Genomic DNA, 6,851 nt, shown 5'->3' with positions numbered 1-6,851 from the left:
GCAGATCACCCCTCTTCACCCCCCTCCCCCCCATACTACACCACTGCCAACGCTCATAGAAATTCTGTGAGCAGCATTGGAGCATTTAGTATTCCGGGCAACAGTAGAAACCTTTACCACGGCTTAGTAAAAGGAGGATAAGTAACTTGCCCAGTGTTTGAAGTGTTACTTGGAGGTGCAATATGAACTCTAATTGAAGCCCATTAATTTGAGCATGGATCACTCACCCACAATAAAGAGGTTGCCTAAACTGTGTTGCATGTTACACTAGTTATGTGCATAACTTCCCTTTAAAAATTAATCTAATGAAAAAACAGGCTTACATTATAGTGCTTATTTAAGAACATAAGAATTTCTTTTTCTTTTTGCTTTCTCTTTCCTACGCGGCCTGAGTTAATCTTTCAAAAATGGTCCGCTATTCTCTCGACCCAGAGAACCCCACTAAATCATGTAAAGCAAGGGGTTCCAACCTTCGAGTGCACTTCAAGAACACTCGTGAGACTGCCCAAGCTATCAAGGGCATGCACGTTCGCAAAGCTACTAAGTATTTGAAAGATGTGACCTTAAAGAAAAAGTGTGTCCTTTTTCGGTGGTACAATGGAGGAGTTGGCAGGTGTACTCAGTCTAAACAGTGGGGCTGAACACAAGGACGCTGGCCTGAAAAGAGTGCAGATTTCCTGCTGCACATGCTTAAAAATGCTGAAAGCAATGCTGAGCTCAAGGGTCTCGATGTTGACTCCTTGGTCATTGAGCACATCCAAGTCAACAAGGCCCCTAAGATGCGTAGACGGACATACCGTGCTCATGACCGCATCAACCCTTACATGAGCTCACCCTGCCACATCGAAATGATTCTCACAGAGAAAGAACAGATTGTTCCCAAGCCAGAGGAGAAAGTTGCTCAGAAGAAAAAGATATCTCAGAAAAAGCTGAAGAAGCAGAAGCTTATGGCCAGGGAGTAAATCCATATATATATAAATTAAAAAAGAAATTACAGTTTCAGAAAAAAAAAAGAACATAAGAATTGCCACTGTTGGGTCAGACCAGTGGTCCATCATGCCCAGCAGGACCACTGGTCTGACCCAGCAGCGGCAATTCTTATGTTCTTAAATAAGCACCATAATGTAAGCCTGTTTTTTCATTAGGGTAATTTTTAAAGGGACGTTATGCACATAACTAGTGTAACTTGAATTAATGAATATCAATCGGAAAAGAGTCATTTCCAAAAGCCTTGTTGAAAAAAATATGTTTTTAATAACTTTTTTAATGCTTTATGATTAATTTCAGTACGAATAGTATGTGGAAGCTGATTCCATTGACTAGGTGCTAAAAAAAAAGAATGTTGATTCTCATTTAGTTCTATTTACTGATGGTAGGACTAATCTATTGTCCTGCAAAGTTCTCAGGGTCCAATTTGGAGTATATGGAATGGTCAAAGATTGCAAGTAGCTAGGCTTTGAAGTATAAAATGCTTTATGAGTTATAACTAGAATTTTGAATCTAATTCTATAAATGACCCACAGACAATGATAACTTGATCATATTTACTTTTATGTACTAATAATTTTAGTACCGCATTCTCTGTAAACTTTGTACTGGGGTCCTAGTTTATATTTGGGCCAGCGGCCAGCGCCCCACCGGCTCTCCACTCTAAACTTTTTGCAGGCCTCCGCTGGGCCATCAGGCTTTTCACCCTGTATCCCCCCTTCCTTCCCATCGTACCTTCTCTACTGCTGGAATCCCTGGTGGCCCAGAAGTGTAGTGGGCAGGAGCGAGCTTTCCGCACTCCTGCCCGCTGCTAATCTGGTCAGTTGCTGCCTGCCGCAAGTTCCGGCCTCCAACCGCTGAGCCATACTGAGCAGGAGCGCGCTTTGGTGCTGCTGGTTGGCACTAAGCGGCTACATGTATGGTTCCCGTGAATTCTCACAAAGGAATAATACAATGGGAACAGATATCTGATAATGAGTTGAGTTGAAAGCAGTTTCAAAAAGTGAGTTACATTATTCTTTGAAAAAGGAAGAAACTATGTCACCAAACTCAGGATGTTGTCTGTGACTAGAACGTGGCAAACAAATGCATAATTTGACATGCATACTAAGGGCTCTTTTACTAAGATGTGCTTAGCGTGTGCTACAATGCCACATGTGCTAAACGCTAACACCTCCATAGAGCTTGCGTTAGTATTTTTCGTTTAGCTTGTGGTTTGCGCATACTACTTTTGAGCATGCGCTAAAAATGTTAGCGCACCTTAGTAAAAGGAGCCCTAAATGTCTCTTGATCCTCAGTCTTGACCATGATAAGAAGAACTGTACACATTGTGCTCGAGTATCACCAAGAATTTGAAGAGACCATCTGAATCAGTTAGATGCTGAGAAGAAGTTGCTTCTAGAAAAATCTTGCAAAAGACTTCTTCTACACAGAAACTACCTAATCCTCTGCAGAATTCCTCTTCCAGGAAGAACTATCAATCTCTAGGCTCAAATGGTAGATGCCTTTTCGACTCAGACTTACAGTACAGCCACTTCCAGAGTGCTTCCACTCAGCTGGCAGAGGCTGCTTGCATCAACTCTAGCCAAATCACTGATAATGCACAGCTGCTTGGCACAGATTCTCCTATCAATAAAGAGGACACATTTGGATTCAGTCCTGTGCACAAGTACCAGCATAGTGTCAGTGCCTTTTCTCTCAAGTCACCTGACACTCCAAAAGACCTATTCAGCACAGACCTTTCTACCACTGTGCAACGCCCCTCACATAAAACACCAGTGTTGGTCAGAGTAGTGGTCTGGATGACCCCTCCTCATCGACACCATTCCAGCTTCCTCAGCGCTCTCACAATTTTTTTCACTGAATGATCACAGATTAGTTCTTCCACAACCTAAAAGAGCTCATTGGGAATTGACAAGAAACAGCACTTTTTCATCCTAGCACTGTCCCTGTGGAACAGTTTGCCCTTGGTATAATGCTAAGAGACATCAATTAAGAATTTTAAATCTAATTTAAAGGCACATTTATTTGCCACTGCCTTTGAAGCTTGCTAGTGCTAGATGGCATGCTGTGGAAATAGGATAATTTGTTATTTTAGTATCCTTTTGGATAATTATGTATGTTTATCTCTCTGGTTATGTACTGCCCAATGGTTAGCAATATTTAAATGGCTTGAGGTTGCCTGTATAATATGCACCACATCGGGTAGAGTTTTTAATAATGAACTTTTTGGGGATTTTCCATATGAGATCTGTGTTTTCTTTCCTATCAATTTGATACAAATCTCTACAGCCTCTCGAGAACATAATGGCAAGAATAGATAAACCAAGCACAGGGCACTTCTAAGAAATCATGGGGTATATTAACATGTACTGTATGGCTAGTACAATCCCGACACCACAAGCATGGAGAAAGTAAACTTCATTGTGCGGCTTGTACAAACAAAACCACCTTCCTGGGCAGATTCAATGGGCCATGTTGCTCTTTCTCTACCATTATTTCCTATTATACTAGGGTACCTCAATATGTAGCCTTCGGATCAGCGGCATTCTGTTCCTGGAATTGTGGTTCGTCAATCCTTGAGGAAGGGGCTTTTTCAGCCTTGAAACCGGGCTTGGATGGACTTTTGCACGAACATTTGCCTGAACATTGATTAATCAATTCATTGTTTGAGGAACGTGGTGCCTATCATATGGTGGAATACATCATTTTGAGCAATGGGACAGCGGTTCTAGCTAAGTAACAATTTACTGCTGTTGAATTAATTTTTCATGCCAATTGTTTCTTTTTTCTGTCGGCTCACAAGTTGGAGGCAGAGAAACTCTGTTCATTTGTTTTTGTAGTATTTATTTTAAGAACATAAAAATAGCCTTACTGAATCAGACCAATGGTCCATCAAGCCCAGTATCCCGGTCTCATGGTGGCCAATCCAGGTCACTAGTACCTGGCCAGAACCCAAGGTGTAGCAACATTCCATGCTACCAATACAGGGCAAGCAGTGGCTTCCTCCATGTCTTTCTCAATAACAGTCTATTGGCTTTTCCTCCAGGAACTTGTCCAAACCTTTATTAAAACCAACTACACTATCCACTCTTACCACATCCTCTGGCAAGGCGTTCCAGAGCTTAACTATTTTCTGAGTGAAAAAAAATTCTTCCTATTGGTTTTAAGAGTATTTCCCTGTAACCTGATCAAATGTCCCCTAGTCTTTGTAATTTTTGTCGGAGTGAAGAATCGATCCACTTGTATCGTTCTACTCCACTCAGGATTTTATAGACTTCAATCATATCTCCCCTCAGCCTTCTCTTTACCAAGCTGAACAGCCATAACCTTTTTTGTCTTTCCTCATATGAGAGGAGTTCCATCCCCTTTACCATCTTGGTTGCTCTTCTTTGAACCTTTTCTAGTGCCACTATATCTTTCTTGAGATAAGGAGACCAAAATTGAACACAATACTACTTCACTGTTAAATACACATACAGCACACTTTCAGGGTACCTATGATGGTGTGCGGCAAAAACCTGGGGGGGTTTCTGCCTTTGGCTTTAAGTATTGGAATGGGTGCTTTGTCATCAGTTCTTTGGAGCCTGCTATTTTACACTGAGGACCATAATATAAAAATTATAAATTTAAAATATAAGTATTTTAATTTTGTGAGTTTCTTTTGCCTTCATCCTGTGTCCCTTTAAGCAACTGTTTTGTATCTTTTGTAGTATTTTTGTGCTTAAATTTGGGGTTATAGTTGTTTGCAATAGGAAGGACACCTACTTCTCCAAGCCAAGGCCAAAGAACATGTCTCTCTTCAGGAAAAGAATCAAGTTTTCTACTCAAGACAATATCTCGTTCCAGAAAAAGACAGAATGCTTGCACCCTACACTCAGTTTGATTGAACTGGAGCCCCTATGCCACAGGATCTGGTAAGATCCAAAACTACTGTCCCTATTCAGGTGGTATGACTACCAAAACCATTTAGATATTGGGGCCCAGGTTTCCCTTTTATACTGGATCTTCTTTGATGCTCCATTTTTTTTTACTGCCATTGCAGGGATTGGATTTGAAGGGCAACCAGATTTGTCTATATCGGGGATAATAGTTGGTATGAAATATCCCCAGTATTTTATCAGAGAACTCAGAGATTAGAGGTTCTGATGTTAGTGTATCTAGATTCCCAGTTTTGATCCCAGACCCCAGTACTGTCAAGCAGAATACCACAGGAAGAAGGAACTAGTGTCCTTCACTAGGTATTATGTTGTTTCAGGCCTACTTTTTGGAAGAAAATATAGAAATGAGGGATTAGACCAGGTTGGGGAAATAAGGCAAAGGATTAGACATCCCATCCAAGTAGCCCCTGGAGGCATCAAGGAGTTAATTAACTGCTTCGTTGTCAATGCCACTCTTACACACAAAAAGTAGTTATTGAGGCCCCCACAGAAGATCAATTACCAGAAGGGTTGCTAGTGTAGAATAGTGTACTCACTGAATAGGGAAGAGACCTAGATGGTGTTTGGTTGTCTAAAAAATGTAATCTAGTCATCCTCTTCAGATACCCTCTAGGGGTTAAAGTAGCTACAAGGTTGTGCTGTGTGACACCTTTGTGGCGTCATTGGTTCTGCCAAGACCCATACAGTGACCCAGAGCGCACCTGGATACTTGATATTCCCTGGAATTATTACAGGAGTTACCGAGGGAACTGTGGTTGCTTAGCGTTGACAGAGAAGGGAGGGCTGATACGATCACCAGTTAAGCATGAGAGTTATTTAGGGGTTAATAAGCGGTGATCATCTGAGATCTGTCATAGTTAAGCCCCAGTAAATACTAGGAGTGGTTCAGATCATCTGAAACAGGGGGTTCCTACAGTATGTAAAGGAGAAACATTACCTTTACAAAAATATCCATAGGGAACATGGAGGTTCTGTCCTCACAGCTGGGAAGAGAGACGAATAGGCTGCCAAACCCATAGTAAACTAAAGCCCTGGGGAGGAATTGTTAGGGTTATCTGGGATATGTAGCTGTCAGGAGCTCCAATCAGAAATTACCTAATTCAGCAGAGTCAGCTGGGAGGAGGAGGGGCATAGACTACATGAGCAGCTGAAGCAGAGAGAATGTTCCAGGTGAAAGAAGTCTGGGAAGCAGAATGGCAGTTTAATTACATGGACCAGATGCTAACCTAGACTTTGGCAGCCTATTTGCTGTTATTCCAAGGTACTTTTGGAAATGTGTTCTAGTAGCCTAGATATCAACTAAATGAGGGAGAAACTGGTGAAAAGTCTCCAGGCCATGGTTTGAGTTTGGACATTATCCGCCCAATATTCAACGGTACATAGCTGGCCTAGAATGGCCACTCAATATCCCATTCAGTAGATTGACCAGTGACCAGCTATGTTGTGTGATATAGCCAGTCACCACCAATATTCATCGGCTCATCAGATAAGGCATACAGGTCTGTCTTTGGCTGCTAAGCCAGCCATGTCTACAGTAGCTTAGACGTCTTTGTCTGGATACTGAGTCCTCTTAAACATTTTTTTTCTAACCTGTCGATTATATGGCTTGGATGTTTTGGCCTCCCCTGGATGGGGTTTTGGGTGTGTTTTGGATGTTTAGCACCTCACTCAGCTGTGTTGTTAACCACAAGCTGGTATAACATCATCTATTTAGGAACACCCAAAAAAATTCTAAGGAAATTAAGGATATTTCAGAATACAGCTGTTCGATTAATTTTTGGTTTAAAAAAGAACGACCGTATTAGTCCATATTATCGTTTACTTCATTGGCTGCCTTTGGAGGCAAGAGTATTATTCAAATTTTCCTGTATCTGCTTTAAGCTGATATCGGGATTGTCTCCAGCTTACCTTTTTCCTCATTTT

At 41.5% G+C, this 6,851-nt stretch overlaps 1 pseudogene; it reads left to right on the top strand.

The window, feature by feature from the left end:
• Positions 1-379: 379 nt before the first annotated feature.
• Positions 380-1,013, top strand: LOC117353578 (annotated as a pseudogene).
• The last annotated feature ends 5,838 nt before the right edge of the window (positions 1,014-6,851 follow it).

This window comes from Geotrypetes seraphini, chromosome 1, assembly GCF_902459505.1.
Source record: "Geotrypetes seraphini chromosome 1, aGeoSer1.1, whole genome shotgun sequence".
Classification (NCBI taxonomy): Eukaryota; Metazoa; Chordata; class Amphibia; order Gymnophiona; family Dermophiidae; genus Geotrypetes; species Geotrypetes seraphini.
Note: the sequence above shows the minus strand (reverse complement) of the source record. Positions and strands in the feature narration are given on the sequence as shown.